This window comes from Sander lucioperca, chromosome 13 (assembly GCF_008315115.2).
Source record: "Sander lucioperca isolate FBNREF2018 chromosome 13, SLUC_FBN_1.2, whole genome shotgun sequence".
Lineage (NCBI taxonomy): Eukaryota > Metazoa > Chordata > Actinopteri > Perciformes > Percidae > Sander > Sander lucioperca.
This window is the reverse complement of record NC_050185.1, coordinates 31,280,608-31,301,379: the sequence shown is the minus strand read 5'-3', so window position 1 is coordinate 31,301,379 and position 20,772 is coordinate 31,280,608. Positions and strand designations below refer to the sequence as shown.

Below are 20,772 nucleotides of genomic sequence, written 5' to 3'. Positions count from 1 at the left end.
CATAAAAGAAATGGAAGTAACCACCATGACGTCACCCATTAGTTTGTGGACTAACGTTTAGAATCTTCGAGTTTGGCATTTTGGCCGTCGCCATCTTGGTTTTGTGGAGCCATATTTGGACGAGAAGGAGGAGTTATCAGCTACCACTAGTGCTAGCTTGGTAAGCAAAGGGCATCTGTAATTCACATTACCTGTGATATTAATTGGGATGCTAATTTTAGCTAGCAAAAAAGGTTCAAAACTGAGTATAGAGCCAAATCCTTAGAGTGCCTTTTAGTACAACCGAATGCTGAACAAGACATTTTTAGGTGACCAAAATGTTACAATTAACTTTGAGGTGAAAACAAAGTGAAAGGGTCAAAGTTCTAAGACAAAAACAAGTTCACGGCTATTTAAATGCCCACAGTGCCAGGGATACACATTGCTAAGCCTCTATGCTGATTGACAGGACGCCGTGGTAGCAACTAGTCAATCACAAGGTAGCCACATCCCAAAGCACCTCCTGCTTAGGAAAATATTTGCTGAGGTAATAAATCAACTGAGAAGAAGGATCATTTTCTCATAGACTTCTATACAATCTGACTTCTTTTTGCAGCCAGTAGAGTTGCCACCTGCTGGCCATTAGATAGAATGCAGGTTAGAGGAACTTCCGCATTGGGTTCACTTTTTAGACCTAGAAGCTATGTCCACATTTTTTCTACAGTCCATGCGGTGATCAAATGAGCACGTCTGTAATATTCGCGTTTGTACAATATCTTTGCTTAGTAAAGTTACTTTTAGGCAACTATTTCACGACTTTCGTTATATACTATTCGGACAAAAATACAGAGGTCCATAAGTGGGTGACCTCAATGGTGGATACGGCCATGGTGAAGACCAGGAAGCTAGCTTGATCAGCTGGTATATTCACCCCCTTCTTTATCTGCTGGACACTCAAACACACACAAACTACTTGAACTCCTGTTGGTTGCAAGGCAGTTTAACTTCCAAAAAATACAGTCCAGAGGAGAAGTCCTGTGACATTCTGAACCTTGGGCTGATACATGAGTTTTGCTGCTTCAATCAGGCTGTTTGGACATCACGGACTGTCTTTGGAAGAAAGATTACTGACACAACCACACAGCGCATACAGTATAATAAGGGCAAAGCAAATGATTCAAGAAATTGTAATACCTGATGAGATGAGAAACAAATCTTTTTTTTTTGGTGACTACTGCCTTGCTTTTGCAGAACCTTCTAATGCTGTCTTCTCCAATCGCTGTAGATTATGCAGTTCATTGACATTCTCTTCACTTGATTGTGATTTCCTATTCAGGCCTTTGATGCGGGCCGGATTTAACCATTCTGTTTGTGAACCGTCCATACCTTTGGTCTGTCAAGAACTTGGCAGGATTGCAGGCTGACAAGCCAAGCAATAGTCACCTCCCCCCAAAAGAGCCAGGGGTAGTGTGAGGTTCCGAGCACCATGCTCCTCTTTCATCATTATCTGGGATGATGCCAGTGTGCTTACTGATATGAATGAAAACATATCTTCAATGGTAATGAAGTCTTACAAGACTATATTCCTTGAAGCGGCTTTATGTCGCATGCTTAAGGTAATTTAGGGGTTTCCCCTTATGTGTCTACATATACATTTCCTGATGTTAAGGTTTATTGAAATTAAGTTGAGCTCAGATTTTATGGGATATTATTGAAAAGCAAATATACAGTCCTGTATTCTCCACCTGATAAATATTCATGCCAGTCAACCAAATGTGAGTTGAACCCCTTAAGGCGTAGTGGGTTTTCTTGTGCAATTTATCCTTTGGCTTTGTTTCATCAACAGTGGTGTGTGTGTGTGTGTGTGTGTGTGTGTGTGTGTGTGTGTGTGTGTGTGTGTGTGTGTGTGTGTGTGTGTGTGTGTGTGTGTGTGTGTGTGTGTGTGTGTGTGTGTGTGTGTGTGTGTGTGTGCGTTTCATGGATATTTCGTAGTATTTCAAGTAATTGCATGTATGTACACTTGGGAACAGGGTAAAAAGGGCACTATTCCCCGCAAATTGCCAAAAAGGTTTGGCGTTACATGCCTTTGAAAAATTGCTTTTAAAATAATTTCTGTCTACTTTTAAAAGAAGGATTTGTTTTTTAAACAACTATAGATACGTTAAACTCTGAATGGATTTGAGCTCTAATTTGCACGTCTTCCCAATTATTCAGTCATTAATTCACCAATTAGCCAGGAAGGTGTTGTGTTGGGAAGCAGATGGGATTTGTCCCCAGCTGAGGTGAAAAGGCAATAATGGGTCTATTTTAGTTCTGATTTATTGACCATTTAGTTGTATTTGCATCACCTTATATAATAAGAATTTGGGAAGAAAATGAAGCAAAACTGGAGCACCTGGAAAGTTTCAAAATTAGTCTGTTAGAGCTGTCATAGACAGTTAGGTGCCTGTTGTCACAGAAAACTTCTGTACTGTCATTTTGGTAACTTACTCCATGCTGATCGCCACCTGTGTGGTAGCAATTTGATAGCATTTACTAATTATCGTAATCCAATTTCAGCTCATTTTGTTTTTGTAACATGAAATATTGCACAACGATACATTATGCTACACTCCTAATTTAAACATGGGCCAGTAACTATGAGGGAGAATCATTCTGTTTTGGCTCACCGTCCCATCTGCCGCCCGAACACACAATGAGCAAATAAAAGAACATCTCAAGATCGTTTTGTTGTTGTAGTTTTATGATACTGTTATTGTCATGGTTGTGTTTTTCAGTTGTAGTTTTTCCTGTTTTATTGTGTTTATTCATTTCCTATTTGTGTTGTTTCCCTGTTTGTTTCATGGTTGTGTGTTACCCATGTTCTCTGTTTTATTTTTCAGTTTCCTGTTTTACTTTGTAGTGTCTGTTTTTCCCAAGGGGGTAAGCAAGCATCCGGATAGCATACCTCCTATGGGGAGATTGTAGGTTAACAAGCCATCACCTTCCGCTAGCATTCAATTGACTGCCATTCATTTTGGCGTCACTTTGACAGTGAATAACTTTACATCTGAAGCGTTTAAAGACTATTTGTCCATTGTTTATTTCTAAAGAAACACGACAATGTATAAAAAGCTCCATTACCTTGTATCTCACGTTATGGCTCCGTAGCAGACGTTTTTGTAAAAATAGGCTAACGATTTGTGTCATAACCACACGACTTACTGTCGCACAGTAGAGAAATTACCGTATACTCAGGAGAAGCTCGCAGACAGTTTTGACTTACCTTAGCTGTTTAAGATTAATTACTAATGTTAACTAGCATTTTAGTTAGCAATAATTAGCCTGTGCCTATGTTATCTCCTTACATATACCTACGCTTTCCGTCTCTGCAAGATTGGGAATGATTGAGATTTCTCTTGGCACAGCTACCAGAAGACTTACAACTTTCAGACAGGTTGCTCACGTCACATCTACGTCGTCGAGCTCAGTTTGAGGCTCCGCAGTAACGCTCAGCCATCACCGGAAAAGTGACTTCACTGGTCTCCGTCGAAGTATACAGCATCGCGGTGTCCATTCTTTTACTGTCTATGGTTTTTCCTGTCTTTTTTTATTTTTTATTTATACATATAGGGCAATACAGACAAATACAACACAAAATACAGATAACAAAAGACATATAACATGACATTAGATATACAGTATACAGGGGTACAGCCACAGTCACAATAGGCCTAAGTGGACAAGCTGGTAGGCAGAGAAATACATATAACAGTAAAACCTCATTAATAAACCTTTGAGGTCACACACAACTCACATAGATCCAGAGTTCTTACGGCCTTAGCGTTTTTTGAGTACTTAATTGAATTAATGTAATTTCTAAACTCAGACAGAAAACCAGAAAAGAATGGTTTAGAACCACAGAATTTGCTCCTATGGATGTGGTATTTAGCATGGTTTTTCCTTTATTTTCTCTGTGATTGCCCTGATGTGTTCCACCTGTTCCTCCGCCCTCATGTCACCTGTCCCTCGTTAGTACCCTCCTTACCTGGTGTATGGACCTTTTTCACAGCAGACATTTTGACTTGTCATGGTAGGAAAAGCACAGCTGAACTTGATAACCTTAACGATGGCTCAGTTCCATCAAGTGTCCCAGTAAGCTATTTCAGTGAGTCAGCATGTACAATACCAGGGCCTCTCCTAAGTGGAATGCAGCCATCATTAATGGTTTTGAATACACCTGTGCTTTTCCTACTATGACATGTCAACATGTCTGCCGTGAAAAAGGTCTATTTAGTCCCTGTGCTTTCATCGTCTTTCCGTGCAGCATTCCCTGCTTCTCTCCGTATGTCTTCCAAGTGGTTTTGAGTTTCCCAGTGTTTCCCTTTGAATTTTGTTTGAATCTTCCATTTATCTTGTTTCCAGATTTACCTGCCTGCCTCAGGACACCTTTTTGTTTTAATCCTTTTTTGATTTTATTAAACCTAATCTGGCTCACTGCCTCCTCGCCTCCACTCTGCACTTCTGGGTCCAAGCCTGCTAATCCTCAGATGTGACCGTTATTTCCCGAAAAGAAAAAGTGAGTTTCTCAATAACGACATCACGTGATACAGCAAGACTGGGTTAACTTAAGAATATATCATCAGGCAGCCAATATCTTCTCATGAATCAGAATCAGCTTTAAGCGTTGCTCTGCCTTTGTTTTTTGTTTTGTTTTTGATTGAGAGACCCCTAGAAAATTACATTGTGCGGTAGATGATGCCTCAGTACATGTCATTACCTCCAACCCGTTCTCACTCCCAACTTGTAAAATACGGACGCTTGGGCAGTGGCTCCCAGCGACAGATACGACACAAAAAGCACCCTTCAGTGTATGTATGGAATGCAACGGGCAGAGCAGCATCGCGACCGCGGCCATTTAAGATGACATAGTATTAAAAGTGACAACCGTAGCGAGAAGTATGAAAGACCAAAATGCTGCATTAGGAGGTTGGTTGGGGTGGTGGATGGGTCAAACAACACAGGACTTTCACCCAGGAGACCGGGGTTCGTGTCCCGTGTGTCACTGAAACGTACATTTTATAACCCCACCCACGATCTTTTCCTAAACCTAACTGTCCGTTCTTGTGCCGCATGTCAGTCAGTACGTCCCGACCCAGAGGGTCAAAAGTGACGTCAAGAGTCCATATACGCGTTGTTTTCACAGATAGGATCGCCCCGCTTCCCAGCATTGCATGCTAGTGAGCTTGCCATCAGTTTCTCTTCATTGACCATTGACAAGCAAAGAAAACAGTCTACACCCTCCCACAATCGCAATGGCTGCAGCTGATTGGACTAACGAGTCACGTGGGGCTGGCTGCTCCCGAATTTCTAAACCGACCATAATGGTCGGCTCGGTCAGAATACGAATTCGTGTTTTACGAAAATAGTTCACCGACACGTGTTTCTGAAAACATTTTAAGTGAGAAATAGGCTAAGCAGTTGCTAATTCTGTCTTCATTTGTCAGTTTAAAAGATTTTTGTCAGCTTTTGAGAGGCGGCGAGCCAAGCCAGCCGCTCCTCATTTGCATAAAGTTGGCGGAATTCAACTTTATGCAAATGAGGAGCGGGCGACTCAACGCCCCTCTTCTCCAAAGTCCCCGCGACGCTACCAAAATGCATTGCATGGCTCCTCCCATAGAAATGAATGGGAAGCGGGGAAATGACGCCGACAATGGACACACACACCATAAAGGAGACTTTTAGCGTGAATAACAAACGCCAAAGGCACATGACCAAGTGTCCTTATTTTAGGCGATGGGAGAGCGAGAATGTGTTACCTCACAATTAGTATGTTAAATCATTTTAAAGAGAAAATGACTCTGCCCAAGGTGTACAATTGAAACGTTTGTTAGCTTTTTATATATGTCAAACCAAACAAGGAGCAAAGTATAGGTGAAATAGTGCCATGGAGTGATATTCTGCCTCTTTTTGTCTTTTGGTAGTGCGCTGCTTCCCTCTGAACTCTGTAACAGGAGATGACACACCTGCTGCCAACTGAACTGAAGGACTTAAAAAGGGAAATCCACCCTCGGATCATGTTAGTGCAAAATTTTAAATCTAAAAAGAAGTTATAACTCTTTGATACTGAGGGTCTGACACTTGAGTATGACCTCTGCCTTTGATGTTTGCCACAATCAACCTGAAGCTGCACTGGAAATATCTTGATGCACGACTTCATCTGTGTTTGGTTTCCTTAGACAATGAACAGATAATGGAGCAACAGTGGTTATTAAGAAACAGAAGCACTACCACTTAACTCCTCATGCTTGATTTAATTCATCACATAATGTCTTTAATGTCTTAAATAATGTGTTTTAAAGCACTTGTCAGTGTACATTGATTAGTGTGCTTTGCAAATTCATTGAAAATGTTAATTACACATAATTTGTCGTGATTGAAACACAACTGGTATAGAAAAACCATGGGCGAAGGTAACAAATTACATTTTCTCTCATTACTGTGGCAAAATCGTTCTCTTTGTGTACTTTTTACAAACCAGTCATTTTACCTAAGTATTTTTAGCAGCTGTTTGTGACAATAGAACATAGCAAATGCTGAATTCAGCTAATTCTGCAAAATGCTGAAATGCTCATGGTGGATGTGACAAAGCGGGTGATGCACTCGCCACTTGTCCCTTGTGCTTATGTGCATTTGTCCATACTTATTTTACACATTGCTCTAGTTATTTTATATTGTATTTATTTCACACACAACCACTGTTTAGTTGCAGTTAGATTTATTAAGTTGCAGGTTTGAACGGTTAATTCTTCATACTCACCTTTTCTTTGTTCTTTTGTTTGGTCCACTGTGCAGAATTGTTTGGGGAGGAGCCACCCAGCAACATGGCGTATTTATGGTAATGATGTCATCACTGTCATCATTAGACAGAACCAAGCCATGGGAGTTTTCTGTGTGTACATAATTTGTATGTGTTTGGTTAAGGCATTTGAGGGGTAACTGATATAACTTCTTTATTGTGTAACTGAGTGCAAACTTTGTCTAGCTTTGTCCAGATTTGTGTAAGATAGAACTGTCCGGTAGACTCACCGCTGAAAGATAGTGGTGCAGTCCAGTACTGATTGAGAGCCTTTTAAAGGGAGCGACTAGGTCGAGCCAGGATGAAGTAATTTGGATAGATGCGCGTTCACGGCTTTCTTTAACAGACCGCAACATTGATCACAGATTTACTGATGCTAAAATGGAGAATACGCATTGTGTATTCTTTACACAGAGTTAGCTTCTTGTGGAATTATGACAACGTGAAACACATTATTTGTAAAAAAGAAACACGGCCGCTGTAATGAAACCGTGAGTGAAAGCGAAGCAGACGATCGCGGACCGACTGAATGCATAAGCAGCCTAAAAATATACATTTACTGACCACTGCTTTTGATTGAAAACGCCATAATCATACCATTCAAGGAGTTAGGCTAATGATTTCCACAAATGAACAGTTGTACTCTTTGCCTCAAAAGTGAGCAGAAGATGTTACTCAGGAAATTTACCATGAAGATCAATTACAACCACTAATCTACAATGCTAGATTGTGATACGTACATATCTCTCTCTCTCTCTCTCTGTCTCTCTCTCTCATATGGGCTAAAATATAAATTACCTAAGTAACATTAACTTCCACTGCTCGCTTTTCAGGCAAAGTGTACAACAGTTTGTTTGTGGAAATAATTACCCGAACTCCTTGAATGGTTTCATTTAAGAGCAGTAGTTCGTACAGTGGTGCTCATAAGTGTATGAACCCATGCTAAAGTTGACTAAAAAGAGGAATGAAAAATCATCTTTTGGAAATTGATCTTAATGCCTTAATTAAAAAGAAAATGGAAAAATCCAACCTTTAAGGACACCAATTTTCTTTGTGAATGAATAATGTATCGTAAATAAATAAATGTTCTTCCTTAAAATACAGGGGGCATAAGTCAGTACACCCCTATGTTAAATTCCCATAGAGGCAGGCAGATTTTTATTTTTAAAGGCCAGTTATTTCATGGATCCAGGATACTATGCATCCTGATAAAGTTCCCTTGGCCTTTGGAATTAAAATAGCCCCACATCATCACATACCCTTCACCATACCTAGAGATTGGCATGGTTTTATTTCAGTTAGCCTAATAGCTGGTTTGATTTGCATTGAGAGATGATTTTATGGAAAGTACCCCATGCCAATCTTTATGTGAAGGGATCCATGGATTAACTGGCCTTTAAAAATAAAAATCTGCCTGCCTCTATGGGAATTTAACATAAGGGTGTACTTACTTATGCCCCCTGTATTTTAAGGAAGAACATTTATTTATTTACGATACATTATTCATTCACAAAGAAAATTGGTGTCCTTAAAATTTGGATTTTTCCTGTTTTTAATTAAGGCATTAAGATCAATTTCCAAAAGATGATTTTTTTACTCCTCTTTTTAGTTCATTAACTTATGAGCACCACTGTAAATGTATATTTTTCATAGGTGTGATTGGCAAAGGACAAAAAAGCAGGAAAATATATGGCGCACCCATGACGCTGCGACAGCCCCCTCCCCCCCTCATTTTTTTTTAAAAATAAACCATTAAATGGCACTTTCTGGAGAGTTTTGTGCAAAGAAATGGAGAAATTGAGTCTTACATGATATGTAGGTATTAGGGCATTTAGCATTTACATTACTGTTAATCAGTCATCACTTGATTACACATTGCATTACCTTGTTATAATATAAATAATAATAGTGCCACATGAAGAGACAGTGCAGCATATGACAGTAGCAACAGCTGAGAAGATTTGGGTCTGTGGTGACCAGGTCCACCTCACACAAACTTCCTTCTCCTATTCTCTCTCCTTACTACCACACCCACACCCACACCCACACCAGCCCACATTACCACGCCCATGCAGCCCCACCCACGGACATTTACGGATTTTTAAACATTTAATGTAACTGGCAAACAATGCTTTCTACTTTTTAAAGAGCACACGTTTATAACAAATTTTTATTTATGCCGTTTGTATGCTGTTACTGTCATTCTCTACAGTATGTAGGTATGTAGTGTTGTCACTGTCTGTTCAATTGTCCGTGTTTCTCTCTGTTGACACTGTACATATTAAGTTATAACTCTAACTCTGCAAGTTTTTTATGGCTGTCTGTGATTATACTTCAGGGTTTTTCCTTGCTCAGAATTTGTCTTTGCGGGAACACACAAAGCAGGGGGGGGAGGGGGTCTGGGTGTCCTCCCCCAGGAAATTCTGAGGGTAAATGACTTCAATTCCTGCATTCTGATACATTTTTAGGCACCAATTTATGGTAAAAATGTCAATATTTATTGCAAGGAAATCACAAAATTCTGGTGGCAGGTAACAATTCAAAATACAAAATATAATGGAATATTATTATATTCAGTAGTCCAGTAAGGATAAAACAACACTTGACCCTAAAGTCCAGTTGTTTGTAGGATTGACTTAGGCTACTTAATCAGTGATGTTGAATATAGCCTAGAGTGTAACGGACCACCACAGTTCATACATACATGTGAACCGCGGATTAATTGCAGAGTTTAATCTACATAGTGTAAAACTACTACGTGAATGGGGCACACCAGAAAGACAGAGCAGAGCGACGCTGCTTGTTCAGGGTTTTCATGTGTACTCCTATAGGCCTACACTTTGCATCAGGCGTTAAAACCAACTGTACCGAATTAGACCACTATTTAACGCGAGACGTTTTTAACCGCTAATAAAACTGTCTCAATTTAATACTGATGCCGTCAGACGGCCGCGCGGACAGACAGCAGTCGGAGTTCTGGCAGAGCTACCCCCCCCCCACTTATCAACTCTGGACTCTGTGCTGCTGCCAGCCTGTGTAACGTACGTTACTCACCATCGATCGACTGTTAGCTTCAGCTGGCTAACGTTAGCTGTCAACCTCCCGACTAGCTAGTGATCTAGCGAGGATTAGCCCTTCAGACCGCAGTGGACTTCAGTGGACTCTCCATCCAATCTCCCGACTGGACCTTCGTCTACCACAACTGCCGGACTCTTTCAAATACATGTACTCCCTGTCTCCGCCGATCACTTGGTAGCGTTGGTCAGCTGTCAGCTTACGCCAGCTAGCTTCTGTTAGCTTCGACCGACTGACGGCTCGCCCAGCACATCTTTTCGCTGTAGAGCTCTTTTAGCCATGTTTCCCGGCTCAACACTAAGTTAGTGTGGGCCACTACCTTTCTGCACTGCCGAAAATGGTGCTCCTAAAATATTCCTCACTGCAACTTCTCAACGTCATCTGCTACGTCGCTTCAGCTTGCATTGCCAACATAAAATAAAAATATTGTCCCGTTGTCGGCTTCAGCTAAGAAGATAGTTCGCCCCCACACGTCCAAAATTCTTATTCAAATAACCTTCCGCAACGATTGCAGGCTCTTTGGTGGAGCTCTGCTTTGAATGAAGTTACATCGTGACAAATTAATGGACCACTTGCGGAGTGATATGAAGACATGAGTCAGAGGCACAAAAAACGTTGACAGCAGTGACCGGTCATTATGTTTACCAATACCCCCGACCTGTGCCTTGCGACACCCCCTCCCCCCCCCAAAAAAAAGTGGATTTGCATGATTTACGAGAGCTTCATTTTCAGGTCAGAAAAGCCGGATTTCCGGAATTATCTGGAAGAATCACACCCCTGTTTTTTAGATATATCATTCAGTCGGTCTGCTTCTGCCATGCTTTTTCATAGTTTCCTTCTTTACATATTATATGCTTTGCTTCCTCGTATATATATGGACATTGAAAAGAAAGACACTGAAGAAATTGGACTCTGGAATCTAGAAACTATAAAGATAATTAAGTGATAAATATAATGCACACTGTAAACATGACTGTAACAGAGTATTCATCAGTTATTCTTCCCCCACCGCAAAATATAAGGTCAAAAACCATTAAGGTGTCCTCTCCCTGTTGTTACATGAATGTACTGTAGCCTCAACTATATAGTTACTGGTCCAGTGAACTAAGACTATAATTAGGGAGGATTGTACAATTATAAAAACCTATAATAATTGTTCAGTCCTCCCAAATTATAGTCCCAGTTCACTGGAGAGAACACACATTGTGTGCTAAGCATGCAAAATTAAATGCACATGGAAGAGGAACATACATGATCCTTTGTTAAAGAATACTAAAATAAATAAATCAACTAAAATAATTAAAGGTGTATTTGTCCTTGACCAGTCCGTCATTGTTAGAACCACTAACACGTGTATAGCATTTTATATATTGTCCTTCATAACTGACTCTAATGACTGACTGAAAATAATAGTCACAACTTTAAATAATAACAGTGCTTAACTGAACATCAACATGTACCTGTTGTATTTTAATGCAGGCTAATAAAAATAAGATAAAAACCACTGCTGAGTGAACAGAAAAGGCTCCAGGATGAATAAATCCTGGCTGTTAGCCTGGTCAGGAGCAGGCTATAGCTGCACGGAATAAATCCCCATGGTAACTTAGGTGCCTCTGCTTTTGTGCAACCAAGTCAAGGCTTAAAGCAACACTAGAGAACTTTTCCCGCTTCGGTCCCCCTACAGGTTGGAAGCGGAATTGTCCATTACATTACATTATGCAAGTTTGCCAGATCGGGTAGCGGATCTGTAGTTCGAATGAACTGGACAATGTAATGTAATGGACAATTCCGCTTCCAACCTGTAGGGGGACCGAAGCGGGAAAAGTTCTTTAGTGTTGCTTTAATTCATCCAGGATAACTGGAATATCCCGGCTTAATCCCTTATCCTGGTTTTGTGCAATAGCCCTCTGATTTATTGGCATTTCTTTAAACCAATCACAATCGTCTTAGGCGGTGCTAAGCGCCGAGCGAAGCCACGGTGCCTCTATAAAATAGCCTCGGGAAGGAACTTGTTTTGGTGGAACGTGTACGTTCAGAAGTTGTTTTAGTCGTGCAACAGAAAACTCAGATTAGACAGATAGTCTAGCTAGCTGTCTGGATTTACCCTGCAGAGATCTGAGGAGCAGTTAACCATAGTCCTCATAAATCAACTGGAGTTTAAAATGACAACACAAATAAAGCGGAAGGTAACGGACAGCCGACCGTAAAGAGTGAAATCCGGTGGAACAATCCCGGAAGTGGAACGTCGTGGATATAGACTAGGGAGAGGGAAGCCGTGCTGATAAAAACACATACTTAGGAAAGATTGAGTGTTAGGGGTACGAAGAGAAGCAGTCTGCCTGTCTATCTTTGACGCTTTGCTACGCTACACAACAGTGGAATCTCCAGCGTGACTTCTACATTTAGGAACCTTTATGTGACTGCAGAGCCTCATTCAGCTCAACATGTTTAAAAATGTTGAGGATATTAAATTACTTGAATTTGTCTTCAAAATATGTATTGTGTCAAGTTGAACAACAGTCATTTATACCTTGTAAACCTATTTGACAAATAGCTCTGGGTGTTAAAAGACACTACTCTGTGCTTTGTATTGATCATGATCCTCCGTGTCTCGTGTGGTGTGCAAAAGAAATGAGGAGGAACGCAATCAGCTCAAAAGTGCTTTCAAATTAAAGCAAGTCCCCACAGATGGGATCAGGGTGTACAATTTGACCCCTGAACCCATAATAATGTTCTGGAATCCCCACTGTAATCGACTACAAAGCCCTGACAGGTTGTTGGATCAGTTTAGCTCTCCTAGAGAGTCACCGCAAGGGCTCTTCCCTTAATGAAATCTCTCAGCTTTCTTATTGATTTGTCTCAGGTACTTTGCAGTTGTGTGCAAAACAGGGCTTATTTGATTTAGTTGTAAACACAACATTGTAAAAAAATATATATATTCCCCCTCGTGTGTGGAGCATTGGTGTTCGTTCCTTCACACTGCACTTTCTATAACGTTCAAGACAAACTTAAAATAGAAGTTTGGTGGTGGTACATTCACGGGCTCCTCGGCTGATCCCATATCCCGAGTTCGGAAGTCATTCCTTTGACTTTGTGTGTTCTTGAACTTTAAGTCGTAATGTGGAAACAACATGGACGCTAGAAAGTAGAAGTGTTGTGTGTCAGTGCTTAAACAACATGCTGATAGCTGTTTCCAGTATTTGCCTGACTTGTTATCATGGTTTATGCTAATAAATAACTTTTTTTTACTTTTTTAACTAATCCAGATCACACTAGGTGGACAGCAACTAACGGCTACATTACAAATTACATTAAGCAAAAAATGATATGCAATACATAAGTTATTAAAACGTTTCTTAACATTAACCCAACATTATCTTTCATCCGTCATGTCTCCAATGGTGGAACGTAACTAAGTACTTTTACTCAAGTACTATAATTAAGTACAAATGTGAGGTACTTTGAGTCTTTTCATGCCACTTTCTACTACTCTGCAACATTTCAGACAGAAATATTGTACTTTTTACTCCACTACATTAATCTGACAGCTTTAGTTACTAGTTACTTTACAAATTAAGATTTCTGCACACAAAACGCATGTAGTTTATAAAATACAATGTTTTATTTTGAATTAAACTACCCAACAATATAACGGCCTACAAGTCCAGCAGAAATGATTAGACCATTAAACACGTAGTTGATGACAGAAATGTTTGGATCGTTTTTTTCTGCATTGAGTACTTGTACTTTTAATACTTTAAGTACATTTTCCTGATGATACTTAAATACTTTTACTTAAGTAACATGTTCAATGCAGGATTTTTACTTCTAACAGAGTATTTTTAGAGTGTGGTATTAGTACTTTCACTTAAGTTAAGGATCTCAATACGTCTTCCACCACTGCATATTTCTGCATAATATGAGATCAACTCATTAAGTTGTGTGCCAAGGTTTTCACTGACTTTCCGAGTTGTTGTTCCAACTTGATGGGGCGGTCACATGAATGTTTCCAGTCAGGAACAAATTCTTCCAATAATTCCAACACCACATGAATGCAGCATGAAATCTGAAGAATTTATCAATAAGGCCAAGTTTTTATCTGCAAAGTGGGATCATTCCAGGACATAGATCGCTAATGCTCTGAATTGGATTTTGCTCATCTTCAGTCGACAAAACGCCTGTGTTAAATCACATTGTTTTGTGATATTTTATTGAAGCATGCAAGTAGGGCTGCATTAAAAGTGTCTATTTTAATTCACAAAACCCATGATCCTAGAAGATAGCACTGTTTTTTTAACAGTGATATATTTTTTTATTTATTCCCCTGACAACTTTATTCCTATTTATTGCCTTACTGAGAACTTTGTTGTGCTGTTTGATTTTGCCCTTTAGTCCTCAGCGTTGTCCGAGCACACAGAGCTGCTGGGGAAAAAAGATTTTTGCTTAAATTAGACTGACAGTGATGCTGTTTCTGTGGAGAAAATCTCATTTAATCTTTGTCATTTTTGAGATCATGATTGAGACAGGAAAGATGTTTAAGACTACAGTTTCACCCATATACTGAACTATAACAGCATGTGTTATTTTCCAGTCAATGGTCATGTCTGTATTTTTATGATCCAGTTTGATCACAAACAATGCAGAATTAATTATTACTAGTACAGTGCTCGTTGGCCTCCTGTATTGCTCTCTTCAGAACCACTGTACCCCGAAATAACTTAAGAAGGCAACTCAACCATATACTACTGACTTACTGTGTACTTCTATTCCAGAGGAAAACATTGTACTACCACATTTTCCTGAAAGAAATGTTACTTGTCATGTTGCAGATACAAATTTAACTTGGCTAAATATCACAATAGAAATATGATGCATTATTAGTCATGAAACTATCAAGAATTAAATTAGAGTTGAAAGCTCTATCTTGCACAGACATTAAGTAAATTGAAGTACATTGTTCTGATAATAACCATGTGGCATAGGTAGGCAATTGTCTGGGGCCTCGTGAATTTGTGTTTTTATTTATTTATAAAACACAACCTGTGTTGCAGCGCAGCTCAATCAGGCGCGGTTCGGATGCCGCTCATCTAGAAATTCGGCATGTCGCCTATTTTCTCCCTGTGTAGCAATAGATGTTTTTTAGTTTTTTTTTACCTTTTAATGTGTGCTCGCTAGTTTTATTTAGTTTTTTAAAGGCCATGAACACCCACACAGATGTTTTCAGTTATTTTGGCTGATTGGACCTCTTCCCAGGACTGTGTGGGTGCGTACAGTATTGACTGACATCTACCTGAGTCTCTTGTTAGCTCTGTTGCACCTGTTAGGGCAGGACAAAGCTCCAGCCCACCTTTAACCTAAGCAGAGGTCCAATCAGCCAGAATAACTGAAATCACCTGTGTGGGTGTTCAGAGGCTGTTATATTGAAAGTGCCCCAAAGTGCCCCAAATTCAAAACGCCAAGTTAATTGGGTACCCAGCAATACACCATGACCATCGCCAAGTGTGAAGTAGATCGGATCAAAAGATTTCAAGATATTCGGACATGTACTCACACACTTAAGCGGACAAAAACCAGTCGCAGTGACGATTCACAGCATCACAGAGTCTCGTCTTCACACTCAGGTTGCCACGTTTGACACCAGTGTGCCTGTTTAGAGAAAGATACCAAAACCTCTGCTCACCGACCATATCTGGCAACCCACTATATGACCGGAGACACGAATGGATAAACTCTTCAAAAAATAGTCCCAGCATGTAATTCTCCCTGGGACTGCAGATGGAAACTAGCATTAGCTAACTCTGGTACAAAACATCTTTTCGTAAGATTAATGTATTTTGTACATTGTCCCTGACAATCTAATTAAATTTAAAAAAAAAACACACAATACTTTTGAATCCTTTTTTGTTTATGTACTGATTAAACACACAAGACACAATATCTTTGTGAGTCAAAACTAATACAAAAAAAGTATTTATATCATGGTCAAGTTGCATGCTGAAACTATGGAAATAATTCCCTCTTTTCACACGTCTAATGGTTGTGGAAAAAATGTGACCCAGACATGGCAGTCTGTCAGTTGGCAGCTGTGGTTTTGAGAAGCTGGTTGTTGCCTTTGGAGGGGGTTCCAGTGACTGTGCCCTGTTTTCCACATGTATCGCCTGAGTTGACTTTGTGATCAAAATGATAGTAAATGAGGTGTGCCAGGGGAGAAGAAGGTTACAGAGAGGTGGATGTATTAGTTGCAGCATTTCAGAGTGAGCATAGAGAATGATGGAGAAGAGATAAAAAAGCTGCCAGGCCACTATTTCCATTAGCATGCTCTAGATGTTGCTTCCCCTTTTCCCACAAAAGTACATATTGGCGGCTCGAAAAAAAAGGTAGTAGAAGTTGCCAAAGGACATCAAATGCTGATTTGCATATCAATATCTTTGCTACAGCCTCATGCACTTTGGAGAGGAAGTGGCTACACATAATGCATGAGGCTGTGTGACCATTAGTACACTATAGATTACACAAGTAGACAATCAGAGTCCTTGCAAATGGCTACACCACACATACATTCTGGGATAGGAGAAAGAAACGCTCTGGGTTGTTTGTGTAACCTTTTTCTCAGTCTCCTCGGGTTCCGTCTGATCAACTAGGTTCGGGTAAAGACATTGGCAGTGGCACTGAAGCACGAGAGCAATAGATCCCCCCAGCCCACGTAACACACAACACAGAATGTGGTATAAATGTATATATTCAAATATTAAATTTTTCCCCAAACATAAAATGTTCAGCCTTACACTCATTCAATGAAATGCAGTTCTTTCCACATAAATTAAATTCACAGTATGAAATAAAATTAGCTGACCCAGGTAAGTACCGATATAGAAAGAATAATTAAAAAAAATGTGTTTCTTTCCCCCCTTAATGGGTTCAATTGTCCTTATTCTTCCCGGTTTTCCGTTGTCTGTTTCAGTTTATTTATTGTCTTCCAGGGTCCTCCAAGGAGAAAACAGTTCTTTAGGTTCCTTTTTCAGTTTGTTTTTAGCAAAAGATAAAATAAAAAAATAAACCAAAAAATACTGAGATCTCAGAAAAAAGTACAACTAAAATGTGTCACTCCTCAGGACTGAGCCTTGTCCTACCACACTGATGTCCACACTGCGGGTGATATGGATCACAGTTGAATTGAAAAACTCGTCCCTCAAAAAAAACCAGCCTGCATAATATGCAGCATAATTATTTATCAGCTTAAATGTCTGTTTACTTTTCCAGTGTACATTAAACAATGCAGCTTCATTACATGGAATATAAACAACTCAACTACAGGAAATATGTAAAATACTGCATCGTTTTGGTATCTGAGCTACAGCGACAGCTATGGAGATGTGCTCGGCCTCATTACCAGGCCGCAGCTGAGATAACAGCTCGGAAAACTGCTAACCGTTCGTCACGGTAACACACAATAACAACATATCATCACAACATCACAAAAAACATGTCTCAGTACCATTAAACATTTATTGACTATTCTGACTGGCTTTTGTTTCCTTATATACTGAACCAGAATGATACTGCTAATCAAGCTAACGGTGCAGCTAACTGACCAGAAAAGCTTGAGGAAACACTCCGTCGGAGTCGCTCCCGTGGTCGATTGCACTTCCACCAAGTAAGTATCTCTTCACACTCACTTTCTAACGACAGTTCTTCACAACATTCACAAAATATCATCGGTGGGTCGCCGAACGAGGACACTTTGCTCCGCGGCTGCACAAGGTTTCTCTCTTTTTTTCCGTTCACCTTCTCATACACCGAGAGCTGCAGGTGATGCATTCAGGTAAGCTCAGAAGTTCCACTACCAGACGAGAAACAACTAAGATGCATTCAAAGGGTTCTGTAAATTATAGTACTATAAAACTAACCAGGGTTAAATTTGCATTTCTTTAAACCAATCACAACCGTATTGGTCGGCGCTAAGCTCCGGACGCAGCGGCTGTGGATCTGCAAAATGTTCTCGGTAAGAAACTTGTTTTGGTGGAACATTTGCACCCCGCACAAGAAAACGAGACAAATTTTCTTGAAAACTTGCCACTTTCAGCGCGTAGCTTGCTAGCTCTAAATTTGTTGTTGTTTTCCAAAGCGAACAGAATTTGAGAACAGCAACACAGAGAGCGAAAGGTGAGGGGCATCACGCGCCGAATGTCAGGCAATTATCTTGGAAATGTACTTCTGTTAATCCAGACTGTGCCCACGTTATCCAATCTGTCTGTTCATAGCGGGCGTCGGCCCACGCGCTGCAGCAATAGTTTCGGCGTCTCATCTATTTCTTGTGCGAGGCGCGAGCGTATGTGTCAAGCCAGGCAGGTAATCACATAGGCCTACAGGAAGACCACAGTACAGCCAGATACTTATAATAAAACACCTAGGTTCATGGTGATTTTAGCTGTCTTGACTTCTCACAGCGAGACACGCAATCAGGCACACGGAGAGAGAAACCGACGAAAGGACAGAGAGAGTAACACACACACACTCTCTCTCTCTCTCACACACACACACACACACACACACACACACAGGCTACAATTACCACAGTTTTCCCCACTCATCCTGTCTTTTTCTATCCGAGAGAGAGAGAGAGAGAGAGAGAGAGAGAGAGAGAGAGAGAGAGAGAGAGAGAGAGAGAGAGGATCACTTTGTGTGACCAGTGCGTAGAAATACGTGTCCGGTATAAATGGCCAGGCGCATGATCAGGCACTGACTGATGTATGCTTCTGCGTCGAATCAACAGCATACCCCCGCAGACCCCTCTGCGTCGTCGCGAACCGCTCTCCGAGCCCTCCGAGCCCTCCGCCGTAGCTCGACGTGCACCTCAAGCCCCCAGGAAGAGTGCCATGTCTAAAAGCCACCATGGGCTTAGCGGATAGGGTAGGTACTGCACCCCATGGCCCAGAAAGACTTTTCACATAGACTTTGCATGGCGAAAGAAACATCTATATTTCAGCGGATCATTTGTTTCGGGGTATATCAACTTACCAGCCCGAACAATTAAAGGGTCCTTGTTTAAAACGTCACGTTTTTAACATTTTTAACATTCACTAGTAGCGAATCCAGAATTATTAAATTAGGCATGATGAACGCGCATAATGGACGCGAGCAGAGCCGTGGGACTGCGCCCGCCAGCTCACATGACGGTTCTCCCGAGGTCATGTAGCTAGCTGTAATAATGGATTTAGCTAATGGTTGTAATTGACCATGTGTTCTATTAATACGTCCATAGTATTATCTTATGAAGTTATGATACATCCGAGGGATGTATGTATGCTGTAAAGCATGTTAGCTACGTGGATGTAACGTCATTAGCATTTCCCAAACTGGCGGGCTATCGGCTAGCTAGCTAGTTGCTAACATTAGGGGTAGCTAGCATGGCTGTATTAAGATCTATAGCTATATAGCTAGCTATATGCCTACATAACGTTACTACAGACATAGTGATTACATCGCCTTGGTTCTCTCTTATGATACATCCGAGGGCCGTATGCTGTAAAGCTTGTAACGTGGCTGAGAGCTGAAGTCATGGATGAGCTTTGTTCACGAAACTGTAGGCTAACTGCTAGCGCTAGTTATTAGCTAGCTAGCTAGCTAGTAGCACGACATAATTATTAAATCTCCTTGGTTGTCTAGCTAAATACATCTATCGTTTAGTTAGCTAAGCATGTAAATGATCGGGAACAACGAAAACACAATGTTTAACGTTAGTGAATATTTTAGACAATGAAAACGGCGAGTTCATGAGTTCGCCACTTGTAAGAAACACGAAAGATAAGCTCATGAACGAGCATGTTGCTACCGGTTGCTAAGACAACACAAACAAATTGTTGCTAGTGCGCGTGTCCATCGTGACGTCATGGGCCAACAATGCGGAAGATCCGAGCTCCATGTTTGCTTTATGCTTTTGAGCACTCTCATTGGAACGTACGGGGCTTCCCGCCGAACACTGTATCCAGTTCTCTTAATACATCAATGGTACACCTCCAAAAATGTGTAACTTCGCTTCAAGACGACGCAGACTGCAAGGACTGTGATTGGTCAAGTTGTCCTGTGTGCTGATAGTCGGTGTTTCAAGCAGCCTACTTTGGGGAGTAGCAATATGCTAGTTCACTGACATAAGCTTTGCAAATAAACTCAGACATATTTTGGTTACAATGACGGGGTTATTATCCGTTTGTAAAGCGTCTATATGTCAGTAACGTTTTGAAATTAGCACTTCGCTAGCAAGCAGTACTTTGTGGGCAGTTGTGCTAAAGTTTGCTTGCTAACATAACATAAACTGGCTGGCAGACACCTCGCAAATAACCTCAGACTTATCACCCCCTAGCGTTATGGCGGTGAAATGCACCACGATGCAAAGCAACCCCGACGCAGAACACCGTAAGGGTCACGACGCCGTAGGAGCGACGCCGTAGGAGCGACGCCGAAGCTACGGCGTGGAGTTGACGCAGAAGCATAAAACAGCTAGGCTATCTACGCTACGCAACACTTACGCGGCCGGTGTGTTCCAGCTGTTAGGATGGAGCAACCAGGTAAGTGCTCTGGGGCCTTAGACTGGGCCCTAGTCTGTCAGATTAATGATTCAAATATGTTTTGGTAATTTGGTAAATAGCTCATTTATTTGACACTGTTTACCATTTAAAACAAAATATCAGTTGAAATGACAAAGGCCTTAAGGTTGGCCATGCGTTTGTACCTGACTAGAGAAGTCCTGTGTCAAAATTGACATGGTGCATATTTGTACATAAATCAGTGTTACTAAATCTTCACGAGCCTACATCTTATTTAACCCTCTAGCAAGTTAATACGACCATGGTCAGAAGTTAACATTTCTCTTTGATTGGCGT

The 20,772-nt window shown here is 40.8% G+C and overlaps 1 long non-coding RNA gene across 1 annotated transcript; it reads right to left on the bottom strand.

Moving 5' to 3' along the window:
* Positions 1-13,668: 13,668 nt before the first annotated feature.
* On the bottom strand, positions 13,669-18,391 carry LOC116056089. The gene is made up of 3 exons (XR_004106485.2): positions 18,286-18,391; positions 16,447-16,453; positions 13,669-13,680 (listed from the first exon to the last, which is right to left on the bottom strand). It is a non-coding gene; the product is annotated as an uncharacterized LOC116056089 (long non-coding RNA).
* Between the last annotated feature and the right edge of the window lie 2,381 nt (positions 18,392-20,772).